Raw genomic sequence first — 27,975 nt, forward strand, 5'->3', positions numbered from 1 at the left:
ATAGATCACTGCAGTGTTGCGGTCTCCCTAGCTCCCAGTGCTAGACAGAGACCAATCAGAAAGTGAGGACTCAGATGCTTGAAAACAGAGTCATGAGTGTGCTTCTGGGAATGTACAGCAGACCAGTCAGTAACCAAGGAGAGGAGAATCAAAGTTTCTGGCATAATCCCTTCATCAGGAATCTGATCAGGCCTTATGCCCGAAACTCTGATTCTCTTGCTCTTTGCATGCTGCCTGGCCTGATGTGCGTTCCCAGCAGCACACCGTGGACAGATATCTATTCTGGGTTTATAGGTCAATGCACTGCTGTGTTCTGCATAGGTCCGCGTTCTGGACTGACTTCCATTTCAGGTTCGTAGATCAATGCACTGCTGCGGTCTGCATAGTTCCCGGTGCTGGCAAGACATCTAATCAGGATTTGTAGATTTGTGCTCTGCATAGCTCGGTGTACTAGACTGATATTTAGACTGTGTTTAAAGATCAATGCACTGCTGTGTTTTTCATAGCTCCCAGTGATGAACATACATCTAGTCTGAGCTTAAAGATCGAAGCAATTCTGTGGTCTGCTCAACTCCCTGTGCTGGACAGATGTCTAGTTTAGAGTAATGCACTGCTGTGGTCTGCACAGTTTTCTGCACTCGGCAGATTGCTGGGCTGGACTGAGCAGATCTTGGTCGACACAGTATTGTGTGCTGGTGAGATATCTCCTCTGATTTAATGCTTCTCTGTTATGGATTGAAAATGTATTGGACCTATCAATTTCAGCTGATCTGTAATGCCTTTAATTCTCATTTTGTAATAGGACCCTCCATCTCTCACTCCATTAATGTTGCAGCGTGACTAAGTACAGTACATCATTTTGGTGAATACCCACTGTCCTGGCAGTAACCACAGCTTCTTCATTCAGAAGCAGTCAGCTATTCCTATTGTCTTCAGGTACCTACGTAGCCAGAAATGATAGCCATCAGAATAAAGGCCATCCCCTTGGAACACGGCTCAAAACACAGTACCTCTCACTACTCCACACCGCCAACCAACCACTACAAAATATCCCGTGTGTAACGAGAGCTGTGGGGCCACTGGGAACATTAGGGAGCAGACCATCAGAGAGATGGAGCAACACTTCCCATGTCTGAAAAGGTCAGACTGAACGCAGCAGGACACACTGTGTCTATAAGTCCTGTTATCCCCCTACATTTATTTAACATACAGCCTGTTATTCTTGCTGATAAATATCATAGTTTTCATATACCCACGTTACATTCCATCTACCAAGCCGCTGTCCATTGCTTATCCAATTAGAGATTCTCTACCTCTTCTTGATAAATTAATTTTCTGACTGAGTTAGAATACATCTGTTGCATTTCTCTAAAACCTTGCAAATCGTTGAGATCCCAGTACTGGTCACCGTGTCACTGCAGTCGTTAATTTGTGTTGAACTGATAAAGACACATTTATCCCTAACTTATACCTTCGCCCGGCTCAATAACCAGTCCTCCCATATTCCTGAGTGGCTGTTTTGAAAGGATGAATGTTCCCTGCAATTTCCAATGGACCAGGAATGAGATATTAAAAGATCAGCTTCAAAAGCTGAAAAGCTCGAAGAGCTGAATAGCCTCATTCTGTTCCTGTTTAAAACACTTGATGGGCTGAATAGCCTGCTTCAGAATAGGTGTAGTTATGAATGTTACTGAACATGTTGGAACCATGGCTGAACAGTCCACTTCTGATTTTATGATGGAGGGAACGCCATTGATGCTGCAGCTGCTGATAGCCCATGATGCCTCATGGAGGACCAGTTTCCATTTGCTTGGTCTTTTCGAAGTATGTCCTACTTCACAGGAGGGAATGCCACATAACAGTATGGGCAGGACCTTCAATATGAGGCGGCTGAGGCATTCCCCCCTCCAGAACTGTGTGCTGGCTGCTCCAACAGATACTGTTAAGGACTGATCCATCCGGAAAAAGGAGTTTGGTGAGAATGTTTCCTTCTTATTGGTTCCCCCATCACTTGCCCCAGTCTGGTTTTTGTGTATCTGATGTCTCTTCCTGCTCAGTCAGTGGTGGACCTGTGGAGACACAATTGGTGATGGCCATGAAGTCCCAGACCCAGAGTATGTTCTATGTCCTTCTCACCCGTAGTGATTCCTTTGATTTGTTTTCAAAGTCAAGGGGAACTGAGTTACCACAGAGAGGTTGGGTGGAGGGGGGCAGGATATATCCATCCTCAGGCGATTTCCTTGACCATCTTTGACCTGTTAGCATGAGATTTCCCGGGTCCTGAAATCAACATTGGTGAATTGCAGGGTAACCCCTTCCTTAAATGTACTCCAGGGAACCCCCATTACTTTTGGGTCTGTCCTGCCGATGGGTAAAGATATACCCAGGGATGGCGACAGTGCTTCATGAAACATTAAACATCAGGCCTGAATCTTTGAGTAAGATGGTGTCAGACTGATTTCTAACTGGGAATGTAATGCTCGAAAAACACTACAGGTCAGGCAGCATCCGAGGAGAAGGGGTATCAACTTTTCGAACATCAGCCTTTCCTCAGGAATGAGCCTTCTGGGCTGGGTGGCTGAGAAACAAATGGAAAGGGGTTGGCCTGAGGGCAAGGTAGCTGAGAATGTGATAGACAGGTGGAGGGGGGGTAGAAAGTGATAGGTCAGAGAGGAGAGCGGACCAGAAAAAGGGAAATATGAAGGAAAGGTCAAGGATGTGGTGCGGAGGTGGAGCCTTCAGAATGTGATAACGTAGTGGGAGAGGAAATGCGGAAAATAATGAAATCTACATTGGCCCTGTTCAGTTGCAATGTCCCACGGCGGAATATGAGGCGTCTTCCTCAAGGTTTCGGCTGGTTATTGTTTGTAGATGAAGAGGCCAGGTCCTGCATGTCGTTGACGGAGTGGGAGGCGGAGTTGAAGTGTTCAACATGGGGCGGTGGTGGTGATTGCTGCGGGTGCCCCAGAGATGTAGTCTGAAATGATCTGCAAGATGGCATTCAGTATCCCCGATGTAAAGGAGACCAAATTGGGTGCAAAGGAGACTGTAGGTAACATTGGCATAGTTACAGATAAATTTCTGTCAGATGCGAAAGGATCCTTTGTGACTGTAGATGGATATGAGGTAGGAGGTGTGGGTGCATATTTTGTAGGTCTTGTGATGGCCGGGGAAAGTGTCAGGAGTGGGATGAGGGATGGTGGAGGGTGTCAATCTGATGAGGAAGTCATGGAGGGAATGGCCTCTGATCAGGATAAGGAGGGAACTATATTCCAAGTTGTGGAGTCTGTTCGTAGGTGACATAAATGGCAGAGGATGATGCGATGTATGCAGAAGTTGGTGGGGTGGAAGATGAAGGGCTTCTGTCCTTGTTGCGTTGGGAGCACTGGGGTTGGATGGCACATGTACAGGAAGTGGACGAGATGTGCTGGATGGCATTATCAAACATGTGTGAAGGTAAATTGTAATCTGTGAAGAAGGCGGCTGGGTTTTGTATGCGGTGTAATTGGTCCTCTGAGGAGCAGGTGGGACGGAGATAGAGCAATTGTGAATAAGGAATTGCGTTTGTACAAGAGGCAGGGTAGAAGGAGGTGTAGTATCTGCGTAGGTCAGTGCGCTTGTAGGAAATGTCCATTGTTAATTGGTCGCCAGAAATGGAGATGACGACGTCTCGGAAGGGATTAGGTGCCCAAAATGGTCCAGGTGAAATTGAGTTGGCTAGAATATATTTGTGAAGGTGATGAGCTGTTCAATCTCCTCGTGTGAGCACGAGATAACTCCAATACAGTCACCAATGTAGTGGAGGAAAATATGGGGAATGGTGCCAAAGCAGCTGTGGAAGATTTCCCTGAATATTCTGTACCCAATATTTTATAACGGACAGTCCCCGAACATTCTATCCTGGACACTATTTGTGAACGGCCGGATGTTAATGAATTGCACAAATGGTCAGATGCCGAGGGAAAGGATACCTTTCCAGGGAAAAAGAGATTGCTCCGAAGTCGCTCAGGCAGTGAAAGTGTTGAGTACGTTTTCCCTGCGTTTACATTCCTTTACGACACAGGATCGACCACAACTTAGACTAAAAACCAGAAAGTTCCAAACTCCGTTTCTCTTCAAGGAACCGGGAATGAATCCTCTGGAACAGCAAATTTTTCACCCTCCGTATTAGGATCTGGAAAGAAGTGACCTGTGCATGGTCTCGAGTGATCGAGTGTGTGGGAATGTTTCAGGAACCATCTGTTCTTATGGACGTGTCTCTGTGTGTTTGGGGAGGGAGGGTTTCTTGTGGCTTGTGACATTTTTGTCAGTAATTCAGAATTTCCCATTTGTTATTGCAGCTCCAATTCTTTCAGTAATAAATCCCTATGTACAGTGACACATTCGATAATCTCACTGGGTCCTCAGTTAGATGAGGAAATTTGCGTCCAGTCTGATGGATAATCTGCTTGTTTTCCTTCCTCACAGTGAACGCACTGACAATCTACGTCCTGCGTGAGAAAGATTGTGGATTGTCTCCATATGTGAGACGTTACCTGGTGGCCATGGCAGCGGTCATTACTTTCGAACTGATACTGAGAAGGATTCCCGTTGTTTATGAAGAGTTGTTTTATTTTTACACGTCCATCCCCATGTGTAATATCCACGCCGTCCTGGTTTATGCATCCATTGACTGTTCTGTCTGGTTCACCGTCACTTTCACCTTTGATCGGTTTGTGGCCATTTGTTGCCAGAAGCTGAAAAGTAAATATTGCAGTGAGAAAACGGCGGCTGTGGTTCTGGGAGCAGTGACTGTGCTGAGCTGTTTAAAGAACATTTCCTGGTATTTTATGCTCACAACTCAGTATGTGATGATAAACCGCCACTGGGTTTGTTATGCAAAAGATGGTGTTCAGTCCTCCTATGTCTGGGTCACAATCCAGTCCATCCAATACACTATAACCCCGGCTCTCCCATTTCTCCTGATTCTGCTGCTCAATGGTCTCACCGCCACACACATTATCGTGACCAGCAGAGCCCGCAGGAGACTCCTAGCTGCCAACAATGGGGATGCTCAGTCCGACCCAGAAATGAAAAATCGAATTAAATCTATAATTTTACTGTTTTTGATCTCAGCTAATTTCATCCTGCTGTGGTCAATATTTATGCTGTATTCTATGTGGGCCCGGTTTCAGGACATTGGGAATACCCCTATATATCTCCATCCTTATCTGCGGGAATTGGGCTTCATGCTGCAGCTCCTCAGTTGCTGCACAAACACCGCGATTTATGCAGTGACACAGAATAAGTTCAGAAAGCTTCTGAAGAATGCGCTGAAATATCCATTTACCTAAATTCATCACTCAACCCTATTCAGTCGTTAATCAGTCCATCCAGGATTTCCTCACATCAGTTCAGAATTTCAGAGATGAAGTAGTCTGTCTCGATGTTAACAGACTGAGGGTAGCTATTGTCTGTCCAACATTACCCCAAAGTGGCGTTACAGGGACAAATGAGAATGTTTCTCACAACGTAGGGGCCAATGAGCAACAGCAACATCTCACTGACTGTACTCCACCACTTCCATTTGTAAACAACAAATAATGTTCATTAAATAGCGCCAAGCAGCAGAGTGAATGGTATTGTTGTTTGCTTTTGCTTTGAAGAAGCTGGGCTGGAGAGAGACAGACTCAGCCCAAGTTCTGGTCCACAGGAAGGGGAGGGAATGGGCCTGAACTCAGCAGGTGCGTTTAAGTCACTCTGTCTTTGCTTTCACCTCTGCGTCTCCCCACTTGGACCTGGACGTCTGCACAATTCATCTCTCTGCCTTTTTCCCTCTCCATCCATATCTCCCTCCCATGCTTACACTGTTCCTCTGTGTCTCTCACTCCATCTTCCATTTACAATCTATTTCACTTTACCTCCATTCCCCACTCTCCTGAGCTCTCTGCGTTCTGCACTCATTATCTCCCAAACTCCCACTCTCCAATTCTCTTTTCCTCAAATCCTCTCTTTACATTCCGTTGCTGGGGGAAAGGAAGAGAGGTGTGGATATTCAGGCCGATGCTGGGGCAGGAAAGATGAATGAGGCGTGACAGGCTGTTGCTCACTTAATACCTGGAGCTTGGGACAAACGTCTTTGCTCGGTGAATGTGAGAGCATTAGTCGTAAGAAGGAGGTAATAATGGGGGAGGCATAATCGGCTGTGGCAGGGGCAAAAGGGTGGGTATTGAAGAATAGGCTGCTTTACAGGAGGAGACTGTGTGGAACACATTGTTGATGCTCACTGATCTGAGTGGGAATGTGATCAAAGGCCAGTTCGAGAGAATGAACTAGGGATGGGTACATGACCAATGCTTAGCGTAGGGAGTGAGCGTAATGGAGAGGGAGAATCCAGGCGGATGAGCGTGACGGTGTGGACTGCGCAGTCGTGTAGGTGTGTGGGTGCTGGAGTGTACAAGGAGTGAACATGATGGTAGGAGACTGTGCGGGGAGAGTGAGTGGGACCGTGGGGTAGTGTGAGGGAGACTGAGTGCGATGGTGGCGAAGTATTCTGGGGAGTGAACATGAGTGTGTGGGCGTTTGTGGGGGAGAGAGCGTGATGATGTATGAGTGTGTGGGGAGGGAGAGTGATGGCCGGGGAGTGTGTGGGGAAGTGAGTTTGACGATGATGGTTCATGATGGTGGGGAAATGTGCATACGAGTAAGGGCTATGGTGTTGACGTGGGAAAGGTAGAGCATGTCACAGTGGAGTAGAGTGTAGGGGAAGTAAATGTGATGATGAGGGAGTGTGTGGGCGAGTGAGTGTGATGGTGGGGAGTGTGCAGCATGGTCGGCGTTATGGTGATGAAGTGAACGAGAATTGAGCATTAGTTGGGGAACTGCGCGGGGGAGTGAGCATTGTAATGTGGGCATGTGGGAGGAGAGAGCATAATGTTGAGGGGTGAGGGTGGGTGAGTGCGGGGAGTGAGCATGACGGTGACAGAGTTTGCGGGGAAGTTAGCTTGACAGTGGGAGAGTGTGCAGGAGTGTGAACATAATGGTTTGGGCGTGTGCGGGGAAGAGAGGGTGACAGTGAAGAAGAGTGTAGAGGGAGCGAGTGTGATGGTGAGGGAGTGTGCAGTGAAGTGGCGATGATGGTGCAGTCGTATGCAGGGGAGTGAGTGTGACGATGATGGAGTATTTGTGGAATGAGTGTGATGGAAGCAAGTTTGCTGGCGAGATGGTATGACAGTGGGAGAGAGATCTGAGGAATGAGTGTGTCAGCGGGGTTGTGCATGGAAGAGTGAGCGGGACAGTGGGAAGGAGTGCAGGGGAATGTGTGTGATGGTAGGACAGTGTGCAGGGTATTGAGCATTACGTTGTGGCGGTGTGTAGGGAAGTGAGCATTCGATGGGGGCGTATGCTTGGTCATGAGTGTGATATTGGGAGCGTATGCAGGGGAGTAAATGTGACCATGGCGAATTGTGTAGGGGAGTGAATGTGACTGTGGAGAGCATTCAGGGGAGTGCTCATGATGGTGGAGAGTGTGTGAGTGAGTGAGGGTAATGGTGGGCATATGTGTGGGGAGTCGGCTTGTTGGTGGGGCAGTGTGTTGTGGAGCGAGCATGATAATGGGGGAGTGTATGGGGGTGTGAACATGATGGTGGAGAGATTTGGGGCTGTGAGTTAGATGGCAAACATGTGGGGAATAATTGCAATGGTAGTGGAGTGTGTGAGGGTGTGGGTTTGACAGTGTAGGAGCTTGTGGGAGAGCAAGCATGATGATGTGGGTGTGCAGGTGGAGTGAAAGTGACCTTGGCATATTTGTGCATTTGAGCGAGCCTGTCCATCGGGGAAGAGTGTAGCAGAGTAAGTGTGACAGTGGGGGAGTGAATGGGTCCATGCATGACATTGGCAGAGAGTGGGAGGGACTGAGCGGAATTTTGGGTCAATATGTGAGAGAGTGATTGTGATGGTCGGGGAGTGTGCGGGTGAGTGAGTATGATGGTGGGTGCATGTGTAGAGGAGTGAAAGTGAAGGTGGAGAAGTGTGTGCGAGGAGAACATTACAGTGAGGGAGAGGAAAGAGGAATGAGCGTGATGGTTTTGGGAATGTGCAGTGAAGAGACTTTGATGGTGGGGGAGAGTACGTGAGAGTGAGTGTACAGTGCGGGAGCGTGTCGAAGTGAGTGTGAAAGTGGGGACGTGTGCAAGGCATTGAAGGTGATTGTGGGTGATTGTGAGCATAACAGTGGGCAAATATGTGGGGTGGTGAATGAGAATGTGCAGTAATATTGGAGTGAGTGCAATGTTGGAGTGATTGCAGGAGTATATGTGACCATGGGACAGAGCGCAGCGAGTGAACATGATGATATTGGAGTAAGCAGGGGAGTGAGTGTGATGTTGATGGAGACTCCTACTGAGTGAGTGCGACATCGCGGGAGTGTGAGGCAGTGAGTGTGACCATGGGGGAGTGTGTCGGGGAGTAAGCATGATAGTGCAGGAGTGTGCGGGGGAGTAGTGTGACGGTGGGAGCATATGCTAGTGAGTAAGTGTGACATTGGGGTGTGCATGGCGAGTGAGCGTGATGATGGAACAGTGTTTGGGAAGGGAGTGTGACGGTGGCAGAATGCATTGGGGAATGAGTGAAACGTTGGTGGAGTTTGTGGGGAGTCCGCATGATGATGGGAAAGTGCATAAGATGGAGAGGAATATATGGGTGAGACTGACGGTGGGGGAGTGCGCGGGGGAGTGGGCATAACAGTCGGGAAGCAAGAGGGCCTGAGTATGATTGTGGGAGATTGTGTGACGGATTAATTCTGACAGTGTTGGTGTGGGCGGAGTACTGAGCGTGATGGTGAGGGAGTGTGCAGCAAGTAGGCATGACGGTTGAGGAGTGTGTCAGGGAGTCAACGTCAGGGTGGGAAGTGTGTGAGGAGTGAACATGAACGTGAGTGAATGCTTAGGGTAGTGACAGTGGGAGAGTGTGCAGCTGCGGGAGTCTCATGGTGGGAGTATACATGGGGAGAGAGAGTGACGTTGGAGATGTGTGTGGGGGCGTAAGTGTGATTATGCTAAAGTATGCAGGTGAGTGAGTGTGACGGTGGGGGAGAGTGCAGGAAAGGGAATGTGATGGTGGTGGAATGTTCGGGGAATGATCGTAACGCAGAGTAGTGTGCAGGTCAGTGAGTGTGATGGTGGGGGAAGTGTACATGGTAATGAACGTTCTGTAGTCGTGTGTGTGGGAGGGGAGTGAGCGTAACGGTGGGGCAGTGTGCAGGGGAGTGTGTCTGATTGGGGAGTGAGCATGACTGTGGGGAAGGATCTGGGACACTGATTATAGGGACCATGCAGAGGAGTAGGTGTGATGGTAGGGGTGTGCAGGGAGGTGAGAGTGACTGGGTAGTGTCTGATGGGGAGTGAGCATGATAGTGGCAGTGTGCACGGAGACGTGAGTGTGATGGTGGCATGTGCGGTGGAATGAAAGCAACACTGGGGCAGTGTACGGGGAGTATGAAAATAACAGTGAGAGAGTGTGCAAGGGTATGAGCATGACATTGTGGTGTATGTGGGGGGAGTGAGAGGGACTGTGGGGGAGTGTGTGGTGAAGTGAGCAGGATGGTTGGACATGAAGTGCGGGAGTGAGCTGAACGGAAGTGGACTGTGCGGGTGACTGAGTGTGATGTTGGGTGAGCGTGTGGGGAAGTGTGCATGATGGTGGGGAGTGTGCAGACAAGAATGTATGAGGGTGGATGAGTGTGTGCAGGAGTCAGTAGTGGTGTGAGTGCAATCGTGGAGGAGTATGCCGGGGAATGGATGCAAAGGAAGTGGTGCGTGGGGGGAGGGAGTGTGATGGTAGGAGAGTGCGTGGGGGCGTTTGTGTAATGGCGCAAAAGTGGGAGTGACTGTGACGGTGGGTGAGTATGGTGTTAATGGAGTGTGACATTGAGGCGGTGTGTGGGAGAGTGAACTTCATTGTGTGGGAGTGTGTGGGAGAGTGAGCGTGAGGGTGGGAGAGTGTGCACGGTTCAGGAGTGTGGGGGTAAATGAAAATGACATTGCGTGAGATTGCAGGGGAGTGAGTGTGAAGGTGGGGGATTTTGTGCGAGAATGAGCACGTTGCTGTGGGTGTCTGTGGCGCGGTGAGCATAATGTTAGGGGCGTGTGTGTGTGGGTGCAATGGTAGGGGCGTGTGGGCAAGTGCGCGCTACGGTGGGGTTGTAAGAGTGTGAGGGTGAGGGAGAGTGTGGTGGAATGAGCATGACTGTGGGTCAGTGTGCAGGGTAGTTAGCGTGACAGTGTGGAAAGTGTGGGTGAGTGAGTTTGATAGTGGGTGAGTGTGTAGTGCAGTGAGTGTGACATGGATGAGATTGTGGGGAAGTTAGCTTGATGTTGGGGCGAATGAGGCAGTTGCTCGGGGAGTGTGCAGCAGAGCGATGGTGATGGAGGCGGACTGTGCAATGGAGTGAGCATTGTGTTGGGGAGTGTGCGGTGAAGTGAGTGATGGTCGACGAATGTGCACAAATATGACCATAACGCTGGAGGTGTGTGCAGGGAAGTGAGCATGACGATGGGGGAGTGTACAGGGAGTAATCGTGATGGTTGGGGTGTGTGCCAGAAAGAGAGTATGATGGCAGGCCAACACTTGCATGAGTGAGAGAAAAGGCTGGGGAGCAAACAGAGAAGTGATCTTGATGGTGAGGAATTGTGCAGGTGAGTGACTACGACTCTGGGTGCATGTACAGGAAAGTGAGTGTTATGGTGGAGCAGTGTGCAGGGAAATGAGTAAGAATGTAGGAGAGCGTGTCAGGGGATGACTTCAGTGCTAAGCAAGTGTGCAGGAGAGCGAGCATGAGCTTGGGGAAGTGTGAGGGTGAGTGAGCTTTACAGTGGGGGTATATGCACAGGAGTGAGCGGCACATTGGTTGAAGGTGAGATTGAGGGTGACATTCGGAGATCATTTGGGGTACTGGTGAGGGGGCACAGTAGTGAGTGTAATAGTGGGGGATTGAGTGAGGAAGTGAGTGTGATGGTGCAGGGGCATGAGGGCAGTTGGGTCAGGGTTCTTATAATTGAGTGAGTTTGAGGGGTTCATGGTGACAGTGACGCAGCGAGTGTGAGTTGCCCAGGGTGACAACGTGAGTCTGAGTTGGCAGGATGACTTTGAGGGTTTGACTGGGAGGCAGCCAGGTTGGCGGGGCGGACTGGGTGTGATTGGGTTTGTGTGACAGAGTGAATGTGTGTGGTCAAGGTGACAGTGACGAAGTGAGTGTGAGGTAATCAAGGATACAGTGATGGAGTGAATGTGAAATTGTCGGGTGACAGTGAGGGATGGAGTGTGAAGTGATCAGGATGAGGGGAATGGAGTGAGTGTTCGGTGTCAGGGTGACGGAGGGAGTCTGATGGGGACAGGCTGAGTGTGACAGACTGAGTGTAATGAGGTCAGGATGAAAGTGATAGAGTGCACGTGAGTGGGTCAGGTTGGCAGTTACAGAATGTGTGTTCGTCTGACAGGGTCAGGGTGATGGAGACAGAGTGAGAGTCAGCGAGTGCGGGTGAAAGTGACTGAGTAAGTGTAATCTGTTTAGATGATGATGACAGAGTGAGAGAGAGGCGTTCGGGGTAATGGTAACAGAGTGAGACTGAGGGGTTCAGGGTGACAGTGATGGAGTGTGACTGAGGTCGTCAGCGTCATGGTGATGCAGTGAGTGTGTTGGCGTGAGGGCAATGGTGATGGAGTGAGTGTGAGGTGGTCAGGGTGATGGTGATGGAGAGATTGAGGGTGCCAATTTTACTGTGATGGAATGAGACTGAAGGGTTCAAAGTGACCGTGAGGGACTGAGTGTGAGGGACTCGGGATGATGGTTACAGAGTGAGTGTAAGGGGGTCAGGGTGACAGTGATAGAGTGAGAACGAGGGGGTCAGTATGATAGTAATAGAGTGAGTGTGAGTGGCTCAGGTTACACTGATGGAGTGAGTAGAAGGAGAAATTTGTGCTGGAACGGACTCAGTGTGATTGGGTCAGGGTCACAGTGACAGAGAGGGTATCAGTGTGTGCGTGCACCAGTGAAAGACAGAGTGTAAGGCGGTAAGTATGACGGGGGTGGAGTGATAGTTAGTGGGTCAAGGCAACGGAGTGAGTGTGAGGGGGTCAGGGTTGCAGTGATGATGTGAATGTGATCAGAACAGGGTGAGCGCCGTGGAGTGAGAGTGAGGCAGGTAAGAGTGATAGTGACAGAGTGTGTATGAGGGGGTCAGGGTGATGTTGACAGGGTAAGTGTGAGAGGGTCAGACTGACAACAACAGAGAAAGTGGGAGGCGGTCACGATGACAGAGTGTGAGGGGGTCAGGGTGACAGAGGGTATGTGATGGGTGATAGTGACGGTTATGGAGTGAGTATGTGAACATTAGGGTGAAAAATTGAATATCAGAGTTTCGGGGTGATAGTGAAAGAGTGAATGTTGGTGAGTCAGGGAGACAAAGGTCGAGTGAGTGCGAGAGAGTCAGTGTCTCAGTGACGCAATAAGTGTGAGGGTCAGTCTGATGGTGATGGAGTGGGTGTGTGGTAATTAGGGTGACAGAGAAGGAGTTATTGTTACAAGGTCTAGGTGACTATGATGGTTTTAGTGTGAGTGTGTCAGGGTGACAGAGTGAGTGTGAGGGGGTCATGGTGAAGGTGACGGAGTAGATTGAAGGTGTCAGGGTGACAGTGATGGATTGAGTGTGAGAGGGTCTTGGAGACAGTGATGGAGTGAGTGTAAGGGATCCCAGTGGTGAAGGCGGAGTGGTTATGAGGAAATCGTGTTGATGCAGTGAATATGATGTGGCAAGGATGACAAAGATGGAGTAAGTGTGATATGGCCATGGTGACGTCAATGGAGTGAGTCTGACGGGTCAGGGTAATAGTTCCAGAGTGAGTGTGGGAGAGGGGAGTCAGGGTGACATTGACCAAGTGCCTGTGAGTGGGTCTGAGTGACAGTGACAGAGTGACCGTGAGGTGGCCAGGGTGACATTGACGGAGTGAGTGTGAGTGGTCAGGGTGATAGTTTCGGAGCGGGTTTGAGGGTGTTAGGGTGACAATGATGGAGTGAGCATGAGGTGGACTGGTTGACAGTGATGGAATGAGTGTGTCAGATTCAAGGTGACTTTGGTGGAGTAAGTGTGAAGTGGTCAGAGTTACAGAGATGGAGTGAGAGTGTGTGAGTAGCCAGAGTAACATCGACACTGTGAGTGTGAGGGTCAGGGTGGTCGTTCCAGAGTGAGTGTGATGGGTTCACGGGGATGGTGAAGGAGGGTTCTGATAAGGTCAGGTTGATAGAGATGGGAGTGAATGTGAGAGATACACTGTTATGGCGAAGATGCGATTCTGAGGGGGTCAGGGTGACGGTGAGGAAAAGAGTGTAAGCGGGTTAGGGTGACTGTGCGAGTATGACGGTGGGCAGGGTAGGGATAATGAAGTGATCAGCGGGGGGGACAGGGTGCCAGTGAGGGCGTCAAGGTAACTGACGAAGAGTGAGGGAGCCAGGGTAGAAGTGATGGAGTATATGTGATCATGTCAGGGTGAGGGTGACGGAGTGCGTGTGAGGCGGGTCAGTGTGATGGTGAGCTAGTGACTGTGAAGCAGTCACCGTGACAGCGACAGAATCAATGTAAATGGTCAGGGTTACAGTAACAGTGTAGTGTGGAAGGGGATCAGGGTGACAGTGATGGAGGGAGTGTGAGCGGTTCAGGGTAACGGTGACTAATTGGGAGGAAGTGGGTCAAGGTTACATAGAACATAGAACATAGAACAATACAGCACAGAACAGGCCCTTCGGCCCACGATGTTGTGCCGAACTTCTATCCTAGATTAAGCACCCATCCATGTACCTATCCAAATGCCGCTTAAAAGTCGCCAATGAATCTGACTCTACCACTCCCACGGGCAGCGCATTCCATGCCCCCACCACTCTCTGGGTAAAGAACCCACCCCTGACATCTCCCCTATACCTTCCACCCTTCACCTTAAATTTATGTCCCCTTGTAACACTCTGTTGTACCCGGGGAAAAAGTTTCTGACTGTCTACTCTATCTATTCCTCTGATCATCTTATAAACCTCTATCAAGTCACCCCTCATCCTTCGCCGTTCCAACGAGAAAAGGCCGAGAACTCTCAACCTATCCTCGTACGACCTATTCTCCATTCCAGGCAACATCCTGGTAAATCTTCTCTGCACCCTCTCCAAAGCTTCCACATCTTTCCTAAAGTGAGGCGACCAGAACTGCACACAGTACTCCAACTGTGGCCTAACCAAAGTCCTGTACAGCTGCAACATCACCTCACGACTCTTGAATTCAATCCCTTTGCTAATGAACGATAATACTCCATAGGCCTTCTTACAAACTCTATCCACCTGAGTGGCAACCTTCAAAGATCTATGTACATAGACCCCAAGATCCCTCTGTTCCTCCACCTGACCAAGAACCCTACCATTAACCCTATATTCCGCATTCTTATTTGTCCTTCCAAAATGGACAACCTCACACTTGGCAGGGTTGAACTCCATCTGCCACTCCTCAGCCCAGCTCTGCATCATATCTAAGTCCCTCTGCAGCCGATAACAGCCCTCCTCACTGTCCACAACTCCACCTATCTTTGTATCATCTGCAAATTTACTGACCCACCCTTCGACTCCCTCATCTAAGTCATTAATAAAAATTACAAACAGCAGAGGACCCAGAACTGATCCCTGCGGAACTCCACTTGTAACTGGACTCCATGCTGAAAATTTACCATCTACCACCACTCTCTGACTTCGACCGGTTAGCCAGTTTTCTATCCAATTGGCCAAATTTCCCTCTATCCCATGCCTCCTGACTTTCCGCATAAGCCTACCATGGGGAACCTTATCAAATGCCTTACTAAAATCCATGTACACTACATCCACTGCTCTACCCTCATCCACATGCTTGGTCACCTCCTCGAAGAATTCAATAAGACTTGTAAGGCAAGACTTACCCTTCACAAATCCGTGCTGGCTGTCCCTAATCAAGCAGTGTCTTTCCAGATACTCGTAAATCCTATCCCTCAGTACCCTTTCCATTACTTTGCCTACCACAGAAGTAAGACTAACTGGCCTGTAATTCCCGGGGTTATCCCTATTCCCTTTTTTGAACAGGGGCACAACATTCGCTACTCTCCAGTCCCCTGGTACCACCCCAGTTGCCAGTGAAGACGAGAAGATCATTGCCAACGGTACTGCAATTTCCTCTCTTGCTTCCCACATAATCCTAGGATATATCCTGTCAGGCCCGGGGGACTTGTCTATCCTCAAGTTGTTCAAAATGTCCAACACATCTTCCTTCCTAACAGGTATCTCTTCTGTGACCTGTGACAAATTGAGTATGAGGGGGTCGGGGTGACAATGGCGGACTGAGTCTAATGGAGTTAGTGTGACTTGACAAGGTGAGCGTCAGGGAGTTGAGGGTGACAGTGACTGAGTGAGTGTGGAGGTATAGTGTGATGGACATTGTGTTAGTGCGAGGGGTCAGGGTGACAGTGAGGGAATGAGTGTGATGGGGACACAGTGACAGTGACTGAGTGTTTATGAGGGGGTCAGGTTGCCTGTGACTGCGTGAATTTGAGGGGATCATAGTGACAGTGACTGTGAGTGTGAGGGGGCCTGGGTGACAGTGACAGGGTGTTTATGAGGATGGTCAGTGTGATGGAGTGAGTGAGAGGGCTGCGGGTGACAGTGACAGAGGAAGTGTGAGGCATTTGGGGGATCCTTGGGTATTGAGTGTGAGGGAGTCAGCGTGACACCGAAGGAATGATTTTGAGGGTTCAGGGTGATATGGAGGGTGCATCTGTGTGACCGAGTCAGAATGACGGTGTGAGAGTGAACGATTCAGATTGTTGGTGATGGAGTGAGTGTGATGGGTTCAAGATGACTGTGATTGCGGGAGTCTGATGGGGTCACGGTGACGGGGACAAAGTGAGAGTCAGCAAGTGAGCGTGAGAGTAAGAGTAAATCTGACGGTGACCAACGAGAAATGGGCGTTCATGGTGACGGTAACTGAGTGAGTGTAAGGGGGTCAGGAAGTCGGTGATGGAGTGAGGGTGCGGGTGTCAGGCTGGTGGTGAAGAAGTCAGTTCGAGGGTGTCAGAATGACGATGACAGATTGAGTGTGAGGGTGTTAGTGTGACAGTGACAGAGTGAGTGTAAGGGGATCAGTGTGTCAGTGATGGAGTATGTGTGTAAGGTGTTAGTGTGACAGTGATGGAGCCAGTTTGAGGGTGCCAACGTTACTGTGATGAAGTGAGATTGACGGAGTCAGTATGAAACTGATGGAATGAGAGTGAGGGCTTCAGTGTGATGGTGAGAAAATGTGTGTTAGAGGGTCAGGGTGATAACAGCGGAGTGAATGTAAGGGGTTTCAGGGTGATGGAGGGAGTGTGAATTCATGAGGGTGACGGAAAGAATGTGAGGGGGTACGGGTGACAATGACAGAGTGAGTGTGAGGGGGTCAGGGTGACAGAGTGAGTGTGAGGGGGTCAGGGTGATGGTGTCAGAGTGTGTGTGAGGGGGTCAGGATGACAGTGGTATAGTGAGTGTGAGGGGGTCAGGGTGACAGAATGTAATGGCTGTGAGGCTGCGAAGCGGAACAATTACAGAGAGAGTGTGAGATGTTCAGGGTGACAGTGACTGACTATGTGCGAGGGGTAAGACGATTGCTGAAAGACTGATTGTGATGGAGTCAGGATGACGGTGATTGACTGAGTGAGGGGGGCCAGGGTGGCAGGGAGGACTGAATATGATTGGGTCTGGGTGACAAAGTGAGTGTAATGAGGTCAGGCTGACAATGACGGAGTGAGTGTGCAGGGGTCATGGTGACAGAGATGGAGAAGTGTGAGGTGGCCTGTGGGGAGAGTAAGTTTGAGATGGTCAGGATGACATTGAGGATTTGAGTGTGACAGGGTCAGGGTGGCGGGGTGCACTGAGTGTAATTGGGTCTGGGTGATAGTGATGGAGTGAGTGTTAGGGGGTCAGGATGAAGGAGTGAGTGTGAGGAGGTCAGGGTGACAGTGAAGGAGTGTGTGTATGAGGGGGTCAGGGTGACACTGAGTGAGCGAATATGAGGGGGTGATGTTGATTGAGTCCGAGTAAGTGTGAGGTATCAGGCTGATGGTGATGGAATGAGTGTGAGGGGATCAGGGAAACGGTGACAGGGTGAATGTGAGGAGTATACGTTGATTGTGACTCAGTGACTGTGAGGGGTCAGAGTGCCCATGACTGTGACTACAGGGTTACTTTGATGGACTGAATGTGATGGGCTCAGCGTGACAGAGACAGAGTGAGTGTGAAAGTGTTAGGGTAACGGTGAGGGAGTGAGTCTGATGGGATCAGTGTGGCGGTACCAATGTTCAGTTTCGGAGTGAGGATGACAGTGACAGAGTGATGGTAGGGGGATTAGATTGAAGGTGATGGAATTAGTGCGAGTGGGTCAGGGTGACAGTACCTGAGTGTGTGTGAGGAGGACAGGATGACAGTGATTGAGTGAGTGTGAAGGGGTCAAGGTGCCTGTGACTGAGTTTGAGAGCGTCAGGGTGACAGTGACAAAGTGAATGTGAGTGTGTTCTAGGTTAAGGTGATGGAGTGAATGTGAGAAGGCAAGGATAACAGTGATGGATGAGTGTGAGGAGGTCAGGGTGAGGGGGATGGAATGAGTGTGAGAGTGTCAAGGTGACCCTGATGTAGTGTGTGTGAGATGATCAGGGTGAAAGTGTTGGAGTGAGTGTGAGGGGATCAGGGTGATAGTGACAGAGTGAGTGAGTGGGGCTCAGCATGAAGTAGTTATTGCGAGGAGGTCAAGGTGACAGCGAAGGAGTGTGTGTGAGAGGGTCAGGGTGACAGTGAATGAGTGAATGCGAGGGGGTGAGGTTGATTGTGTCCCAGTGAGTGTGACGTATCAGGGTGACAGTGATGGAATGCGTGTGAGGGGTTCAAGGAAACGGTGACAGGGTGAATGTGAGGAGTATACGCTGATTGTGACTCAGTGACTGTGAGGGATCAGAGTGCCCATGACTGTGACTACAGGGTTACTTTGAGGGACTGAATGTGATGGGCTCAGCATAACAGAGACAGAGTGAGTGTGAGAGTGTTAGGGTGATGGTGAGGGAGTGAGTCTGATGGGATCAGTGTGACGGTACCAATGTGAGTTCCTGAGTGAGTGTGACAGTGAAAGAGCGAGGGTCGGGGGATTAGCTAGAAGGTGATGGAATTAGTGCGAGTGGGTCAGGGTGACAGTACCTGAGTGTGTGTGAGGAGGACAGGATGACAGTGATTGAGTGAATGTGAAGGGGTCAAGGTGCCTGTGACTGAGCTTGAGAGCGTCAGGGTGACCGTGACAAAGTGAGTTTGAGTGTGTTCTAGGTTAAGGTGATGGAATGAATGTGAGAAGGTAAGGATGACAGTAACGGATGAGTGTGAGGAGGTCAGGGTGAGGGAGATGGGGTGAGTGTGAGAGTGTCACGGTGACCCTGATAGAATGTGTGCGAGATGATCACGGTGACAGTGACGGAGTGAGTGTGTGGGGCTCAGGATGAAGCAGTGATTGCGAGGAGGTCAGGGTGACAGTGAAGGAGTGTGTATGAGGGGGTCAGGGTGACAGCGAATGAGTGAATATGAGGGGGTGAGGTTGATTGTGTTCGAGTGAGTGTGAGGTATCAGGCTGATGGTGATGGAATGAGTGTGAGGGGATCAGGGAAACGGTGACAGGGTGAATGTGAGGGGGACACGGTGATTATGACTCAGTGAGTATGAGGGGTCTGGGTGCCTATCATTGTGACAACAGGTTTATTTTGACGGACTGAGTGTCATTGGGCTCAGCGTGACAGAGACAGAGTGAGTGTGAGGGTGTCAGGGTGACAATGAGGGAGTGGGTCTGATGGAATTAGGTTGATGGTACCAATGTGAGTTTCGGAGTGAGGGTGACAGTGACAGAGTGAGGGTAGGGGGAATAGCATGATAATGATGTTGTTATTGGGAGTGGGTCAGTGAGGCATTACTGAGTGTGTGTGAGGAGGACAGGATGACAGTGACTGAGTGCATATGAAGGGGTCAAGGTGCCTGTGACTGAGTTTGAGAGCGTCAGGGTGACAGTGAAGGAGATATTCTGAGGGTTTCAGGGTAAAACTAACGGAGTGAGTGTGAGGGTGTCATAGGTTATGGTGATTGAGTAAATGTGAGAAGGTAAGGTTGACAGTGACGGATGAGTGTGAGGGAATCAGGGTGATGGTGATGGAGTAAGTGTGAGAGGCTTAGGTAACAGTGATGTTGTGAGTTAAGGAGAAAAGCGCGATGGAACCAACTCAGTGTGACTGGGTCAGGGTGACAGTAAGAGAGTGCATGTCACGGTTTGCATGGGCCAGTGACATTCTGAGTATAAGGCGGTAATTGTGATGGCAGTTGAGTGATTATTAGTCAGCCAGGGCAACAGAGTGAGCATAGTTAGCAGTGATGGAGTGAATGTGATCAGATCAGGGTGAGGTGATGGCCTGAGTGTGAGGGTGTCAGGCTGATGGTAACGGTGACAGATTGCGTGTCAGAGTGTGACAGTGACGGAGAAAGAATAAGGGGGTCTGAGTGTCTGCGATGTAGGGAGTGTGAGGGTGTCAGGTGACATTGAAGGTATGAGTGTGTTGCATTCATTGTGACGGTGATGGAGTGAGTGTGAGTGGGTCATTGTGACGGTCGCAGAGTGAATGTGAGGGTGCCAATGCTACTGTGATGGAGTGAGTGTGAGGGTATCATAGATTACAGTGATCGAGTGAATGGACGGAGGTAAGGGTAACAGTGACGGGTGAGTGTGGGGAGAGCATGCTGAGGGGTTTGCAGTGAGTGTGAGGGGATCCAGATGACCCTGATGGAGTGAATGTGCGGGTGTCAGTATGACAGTGTGAGTGCCTCCGCGTGACAGGGACAGAGAGACTGTGAGTGCCTCAGCATGACGGGGATGGAGTGAGTGTGTGTTTCCATCAGGTTGACATTCATACATTGTGTGTGAGCGTTTCAGGGTGATGGTGACTGAGTGTGTGTGACCCTGTCAGGGGAACAATGGCGGAGTGACTATGAGGGGGACGGTGTGATAGTGACTGGGTGAGTGTGAGGGTGTCTGGGTGTCAGTAACTAAGTGAATGCGAGGGTGCCAGGGTGACAATGACGGAGTGAGTGTGAGTGCATCAGGGTGACAGTAACAGATTGAGTGTGACGATGCCAGGATGTCAGTGACTGAGTGAATGTGTCGGTGGCAGAGTGACAATCATGCTGAGTGCGAGGGTGCCAGGCTGACAGAGACGGAGTGAGTGTAAGAGGGTCAGAGCAATAATAACGGCATGAGTGTGAGGGCATCAAGGTGACAGTGATGTAGTGAGTGTGAGAAGTTCAGGGAGACAGTGCCAGAGTGAGTGTGAGGGTGTCAGGGTGACCGTGACGAAGTGTGTGTGACGGTATTGGAACAATGTTAATGAGATGATGGTGATGCACTGAGTGTGAGGTGGTCAGGGTGACAGCGAAGGAGTGAGTGTGAGGTGGTCAGGGTGGGAGTGAGCGTGACGGGGTCACGTTGATGGTGACCGAATGAATTAGAGGGGTTCCGGGTGATGGTGACTGAGTGTGTGCGAATTGGTCAGGGATATGGTGATGGAGTGAATGCGAGGGGGTCAGCGTGATGGTGATGGTGTGGGTCTGATGGGTTCAGGGTGACCCTGATGGAGTGAGTGCAATGGGACCAATGCGACAGTGTGAGAGATGGTGGCGATGGTGATGGAGTGAGTGTGAGGTGGGCAGCGTAACGGAGACAGAGTGAGTGTGTAGGCATCAGTGTGGCAAAGATAGAGTGAGTGTGTGGGGGGGGTGGTGACCGGGACAAAGACAGTGTGAGGGCCTCAGGGTGACAGGGGCAGGCAGATTGTGAGGGGCACAGGGTGAACATGACAGAGTTACTGTGAGCGCCTCAGCATGGCAGGGACAGAATGTGTGTTTGTGCACCAGGTAAACAGTGACAGAATGAGTGCGACGGTGTCAGCGTGACGGGGACATGGAGAATGCGAGGAGCTCAGAGTGATGGTGAATACTTCAGCATATCAGAATCGGAGTGCATGTAAGTTTGTCAGGTTGTAACTGATGCAGTGACTGCGAGGGTTTTAAGGTGATGGTGACTTAGTGATTGTAACCCTTTCCAAGGAACAGTGACGGAGTGAGCGTCAGGGGGTCATGGAAACAATGGCAGTGTGAGTGGGTCAGGGAAAGGGTGACTGAGTGAGCGTAAGGGTTTCAGGGAGACAATTACGGAGTGAGTATGAGGGGTTCAGGGAAACGGTGACGGAATGAGTGTGAGGGGATCGAGGTGTCAGTGACTGATTGTGGGGTTTGCAGGTGTCAGTGACTGAGTGAATGTGAGCATGTCAGGGTGACTGACAGAGTGAGTGTTGGGGTGTCAGCGTGACAGTGATGGAGTGAGTGTGAGGGAGTAAAGCTGATGGTGACGGAGTGAGTGTGAGAATGTCATAGTGATGATGATGGAGTCAATGTCAGGGTGTGAGTGTGACAATGATGTTGTGAATGTGAATGGCTCAGGGTGACAGTGACAGAGTGACTGTGAGGAGGTCAGGGAGGGAGTGAGTGTGACGGGGTCAGTTTGATGGTATCAGGGTTATTGTGATGGAGTCAGTGTGAGCGGGTCAGTGTGATGGTGTGAGAGTGAGTGTGTGGGAGACAGTGCGACAGTGACGGATAAGTGCGAGGCAACAAGGAGATGGTGACAGAAAAAGTGTGAGGGGTGATTGGTATGGTGATGGGGGAGTGTGACGGTGACAGGACGACTGTCATTGCAGGGAGTGTGTCAGGGTCTGAGTGCAGCAGAGAGTGGCGGTAGCTGGGAGGAAGTGAAGTCAGAGCACAGAGGCTATTTGGGAAGTTGAGCGACTGTTATTTAAGTAGGTGTGTTATAAGTCCCAGGTCCTATGGTGACATGGTGGTTAGCACTGTTGCCTCCCAGCGCCAGAGACCCAGGTTCAGTTCCCGCCTTGGGCGACTGCCCATGTGGAGTTTGCACATTCTCCCCATGTTTGTGTAGGTTTCCTTAACTGCGAAGCTGGTTCAGTGGGCTGTGTGCATGATGTTGGAGGTCAAGTACTCTGGTGTATCTGGCTCATATAACTGTGGAAAGAGTGTACACGTTCAGCTTCTGACACAGCATATTGAAACACTGATAAAGAACTCGATGACCTCATGCTCATCCAAGTGAACGAGATCTTTCTGGACATTACCTTCAGCGAGGTGATTACACCGAGCATACCAGAAGGGAAAAGACAGTGAGGAAGGCAGAGAGGAGACAAGTGCTGGAGGCCCTAGTCAAAGCATCTGTTAGGAACAGGTTGAATCTTTTGGAAACAGGAGAGACAGATGACACTGCCAGTCCGCGAGGCGGTCAGGTCTGCCAATCAAAAGTTGGCGTAGGAGGCAGACCCGAGGAGTCAGACATCATATAGAGCCGTGGTAATAGGGGACTCCATAGTGAGAGGAACTGAACGGGGTTTCTGTGGCAACAGGCGGGATTTCAGGATAGTGTGTTGCCTTCCTGGTGCAGGATAAAGGATGTCGCAGACAGAGTGTTCAAGGGCGAAGGTGATGGTACATGTCGGCACAAATGATGTCAGGAAGAGGAGGAGGGACATTCTACAGTGGGAATTCGGACAACTCAGAAGAAAGCTGAAAAGCCGCACGTCTCGTGTGGTTATCTCTGGTTTGCTTTCAGTTCCTCGGGTTGGAGAGGACAGGAACAGGGATATAATTGATTTGAATGTGTGGCTGGGGAACTGGTTCAGGAAGCAAGGATTTAAATTCTTGGATCACTGGGGTATGTTTTGCGGTAAGGATAAATTATACAAGAGAGACAGCTTACGGCTTAATAGATGGGAGACCAGCATTCTGGCAGGCAGGTTTGTCACTGCAATACAGTTGTGTTTAAACTAAATAGCGTGGGCGGGGGGACAAACTGGAAGTTTAAGAAGGAAATTGAAGGGAAAGTTAGAACAAGAGAAGTCAAGAAAGACAACGGAATCAATGGAGCAGAAAACTCACAAAGGGATCATGCCGTAAGGTTAAGTGAAATAGGGATTGATAGGAAGGGTGAGGGCAGTAACAAATTAAAAACATTATATTTGAATGCACAAAACATTAGAAATAAGATGGATGAGCTTGCGGCTCATTTGGAAATTGGCAATTACGATGTTTTGGGGATAACGGAGACGGGGCTTCAAGTGGACAGGGACTGGGAAATGAATATTCAAGGCTATATGTGCTATCGTAAGGACAGACTGACGGGGAAAGGAGGTGGGGTGGCCCTGTTGGTCAGGAATGGTATTCAGTCCCTTGCGAAGGAGGACATTGTTGGCAGAGGATGTGGAGTCAGTATGGAGAGAGCTGAGAAATTTTTAGGGTAGAAAGACCCTCGTGGGAGTTATCTACAGGTCCCCAAACAGTAGTCTGGATGTAGAGTGTAAGTTGAATAAGGAGCTGAAATTGGCCTGTCGCAAAGATATTACTACAAAAATATGTCGCAAAGATATGGTGGATTTCAACATGCAGGTATACTGGGAGAATCAGGATGGTACTGGAACACAAGAAATGGAGCTTGAGGAGTGCCTCAGAGATGGATTCTTAGGACAGTTGGTGCTGCAGCCTAACAGGGAGAAGGCAATTCTGGATCTGGTGTTGTGCAACGAACCGGATTGGATCAGGGACGTCAAAGTGAAGGAGCCATTAGGAGGTAGTGACCATTCAAAGTTTGGGAGAAGATTTGTAGCTCGGGTGCTTGTTGTTGTGGTTCTGTTTGCCGAGCTGACAATTTGTCTTGCAAACGTTTCGTCCTCTGTCTAGGTGACATCCTCAGTGCTTGGGAGCCTCCTGTGAAGTGCTTCTGTGATGTTTACTCCAGCATTTATAGTGGCCTGTCTCTGCCACTTCTGGTTGTCAGTTCCAGCTGTCCTCTGTAGTGGCCGGTATATTGGGTCCAGGTCGATGTGTTTGTTGATAGAGTCTGTGGATGAGTGCCATGCCTCTAGGAATTCCCTGGCTGTTCTCTGTTTGGCTTTCCCTATAATGTAGTGTTGTCCCAGTCGAATTCATGTTGCTTGTCATCTGTGTGTGTGGCTACTAAGGATAGCTTGTCGTGTCGTTTCGTGGCTAGATGGTGTTCGTGTATACAGATCGTTAGCTGTCTTCCTGTTTGTCCAATGTAGTGTTTTGTGCAGTCCTTGCATGGGATTTTTTACACTACATTAGTTTTGCTCATGCTGGGTATCGGGTCCTTCGTTCTGGTGAGTTGTGAATGTGGAACCTGAAAGGGTTCTGAAGAAATGACCAAAGATGTTGCCAGGGTTGGAGAGTTTGTGCTTCAGGGAAAAGCCTGAATAGGCTGGGGCTGTTTTCACTTGAACATGGGAGGCTGAGGAGTTAACCGATAAAAGGTGTTTAAAATCATGGTGGGCATCGACAGGGTCAATAGACAAGGTCATTTCCCCAGGAGAGGGAAACTTTTCAAAGGGGTCTAAAGGACAACTGACTCCCACAGAGTGGATGGAATAAGCTGCCAGAGCAAATAGTGGAGGCTGATAGAAATACACTTAAAAGGCATGTGGATGGGAGTATGAACAGCAAGGGTTCAGAGGGATATTGGCAAAATTGTGGCAAATGTGACTGGAAACGCCATGCAGGAGTTGGTCCGAAGGGCCTGTTTCTGTGCTGTACATCTCTATGACTCAATGTCTTGAAATGAGTCCACATTATAGAAAAGGAGGTGCTGGAGGTTTTAAAACACAAAGGTAGATAAATCCCCAGGACCTGATCAAATGGATCTCAGGACATTGTGGGAAGCTGGTGAAGAAATTGTAGGGCCCCTAGGAGAGATATTTGTACCATAGAGAGCTATGTGTGATAGGCTGGTAGACTGGAGGGTGGCATTGTGGAGAGTGAAGAAGGTTTTCTGAGATGACAAAGGGATCCTGATGAAATGTGTGAATGGCTGAAAAAGTGGAGATGGAGTTCAATCTGAATAAATGCGAGGTAATGCATTTTGTGCAACAAACACGGGCAGGGATTATACAATTAATGGCAAGACCTTCAGTGGTGTTGTAGAACAGAGGGACCTCAGGGTTCAGCTACATAATTCTTTGAAGTTTGCAACATGGAGAGACAGGATAGTTTAAAAAAAAAGGTGCTTGCCTCACTTGCTTTCATTGCTCAGTCCTTTGGATATCGGAGTTGGGAAGTCGCATTGAGATTATACAGGCCATTGGTGAGTCCTCTTCTGGAATACTGTGTCCAGTTCTGTCGCCCAGTTATCGGAAGGATATTATTCAGCTGGAAAGTGTTGGGAGGAGGTTTACTGGGATGTGGCTGGGTACGAAAGGCTTCAGTATAAAGAAAGGCTGAATAGGTTGGTATTTTTCACTGAAACCTGAATGTTGACAGATGACCTCATAGAAGTTTATAAAATCATGAGGGGGATAGATAGAGTGAAAGGGAGTTGTCTTTTCCCATGGACAAGGGAGTTTCAAGACAAGGCACTACATTTTTAAGTTTAGAGGAGAGACATAAAAAAAAGACATGAGGCACATTGTCACACAGCGGGTGGGCTGTGTGGGAAATGAACTTCCCAAGGAAGGGGTGAACATGGGGACAATTACAATGTTCAAAAGACATTCAGATTCGTACAGGAATAGGAAAGGTTTGAAGGGATATGATCCAGGAACAGGCAGGTGGGATGAGATCCGTTTTAGAGTATGGTTAGGTTTAACCAAACACTGCGGTCTGACTCTCTGACTATGATTATAATGTTGTGTCATTAATTAAGAAAGGCTGCAAGAGAAAGCCAGGGAACTACAGACTGATGAGTGAGACATCAGGGTGGGTCAGTTGTTGGAGGTCATTCTGAGAGGTCGGCCTTACATGCATTTGGAAAGATAAGGCCTGATTACGGACAGCCAGCATGGCTTTGTGCATGGGATAACATGTCCCACAAACTTGACTGGCGTTTGCTCAAGATGTGACTAAAAAGATAGATGAAGGCAGAGCAACAGACGTTGTTTCTGGCTTCCGCAAACTCTTGTTCAGGGTGTAGCATGATACATTGGTTAGTAAGGGGAGATCACAAGGGATCAGGGAGAGCTAGCCAACTGGATACAAAATGGGATGTCAGTGGGAGACAGAGGGTGGGGGGAGAGGGTTGTTGTTCAGACTGGTGCATCTGACCAGTAGTGTGCTGTAAGGATTGGTGCTGGGACCACTGTTGTGCGCCATTTACATAAACAATCTGAGTGAAAATATAGGAGTCCCTGTTAGTATGTTTGCGATACCAAGATTAGTGGAGGAGGAGGCAGGGAATATAGTTATCAAAGGGGATGGTAATCAACTGGGCCAGTGGGCCAAGGAATGAAAGATGGAATTTAATTTAATTCTGGATTTAGTTCAGACAAACCAGGGAGGACTAACACAGTTAATGGTCGGGCCCTGGGCAGTGTTGTAGAAAAGAGAGAGACCAAGGAGTGCAGTTACATTGTTCCTTGGACTGGCATGACAGGGTGACAGGGTGTTGAAAGCAGCAATTGGCACACTTGTCTTCATTGGTCAGAGCATTGAGTACATGAGTTGGAGATATTTGTAACATTGTCGTCAATATTTCTCCTGGGCAGAGGAGGTCACGGGGTGACCTTATAAAGGTTTATGAAACCATGTAGGGCCTAAGTAAGGTGAATAGCCAAGGGTAGGTGAGTCCAAAGCAAGAGGCATAAACGTGAGGTGTGAGAGCAAGGATTTAAAGAGGGAGCTGGGGGGGCAACATTATCCACAGAGGATGGTGCATAGACGGAATGGACTGCCAGAGGAAATGGTAAAAACAAGTACAGATTAGATTACTTACAGTGTGGAAACAGGCCCTTCGGCCCAACAAGTCCACACCGCCCCGCCGAAGCGTAACCCACCCATACCCCTACATCTACCCCTTACCTAACACTACGGGCAATTTAGCATGGCCAATTCACCTGACCTGCACATCTTTGGAGTGTGGGAGGAAACCGGAGCACCCGGAGGAAACCCACGCAGACACGGGGAGAATGTGCAAACTCCACACAGTCAGTCGCCTGAGGCGGGAATTGAACCTGGGTCTCTGGCGCTGTGAGGCAGCAGTGCTAACCACTGTGACCACCGTGCCACCCATTACAATTACAACATGGAAAAGACACTCGGGCAGGTCCATGGAGAGGAGAAGGTTTGAAGGGATATGAGCCAAGCACAGGCAAACGCAAATCATTCCATTTAGGGAACCTCGGCCGAAGAGTCATGCCGCACAGAAACAGACCTGATGTCTCCAGTTATTGGAGGAGGAGACTATCGAGACAAGGCATGTTGTAGAGACTGAAGCAAGTTACAACGATACGGATGGTCATCTGGACTGGAGGTTTCAAATATGTGAAATAATTGGTGAGAGGGGAGGAGATGACAGAGATAGGAACTGTTATAGGAGTTAGAATGATTGAAGACACTGGTACTCAATACAAGCCATAGATACAGTGTTGGAGAGGGAATAGGGAACAGAAAGATCCCAGGCAGCATTACCACACTCTCGGGGGAGGCCTGCTTTCCCCTCAGTTGTTCTGATGCTCCCTAAGAAAGCACAGGCCTGGACTGATAACTGGGAACTCCCGATGCTGTCTCATTACAACAAAACTTGCAGCAGGCGTGGTGATTGAGCCTGGGGTGGGTCTGTACTGTGCTCCCCCTCCAGCACTTTCTCTATGTCATGCCTTGTTAGCTGATGTTTGGATCCCCCTTATTACTTTCTGCTTTGTGCACAGGAATGATCTTACCTGGCAGCAGGGTTTATTGAAGACTCCCGACCTCCCTGACTTTGTCTTTCTGGCTGACCAACCATCATCCCAACCAGCAGTTGGCAAGTCTATTGAGTCAGGAATTCC

General features: G+C 49.4%; 1 long non-coding RNA gene across 1 annotated transcript; it reads right to left on the reverse strand.

The window, feature by feature from the left end:
* Nucleotides 1-1,165: 1,165 nt before the first annotated feature.
* On the reverse strand, nt 1,166-27,975 carry LOC140483504 (uncharacterized). Its single transcript, XR_011961997.1, has 3 exons — nt 27,868-27,975; nt 4,536-4,736; nt 1,166-2,069 (listed from the first exon to the last, which is right to left on the reverse strand). It is a non-coding gene; the product is annotated as an uncharacterized lncRNA (long non-coding RNA).

This window comes from Chiloscyllium punctatum, chromosome 12, assembly GCF_047496795.1.
Source record: "Chiloscyllium punctatum isolate Juve2018m chromosome 12, sChiPun1.3, whole genome shotgun sequence".
NCBI lineage: Eukaryota > Metazoa > Chordata > Chondrichthyes > Orectolobiformes > Hemiscylliidae > Chiloscyllium > Chiloscyllium punctatum.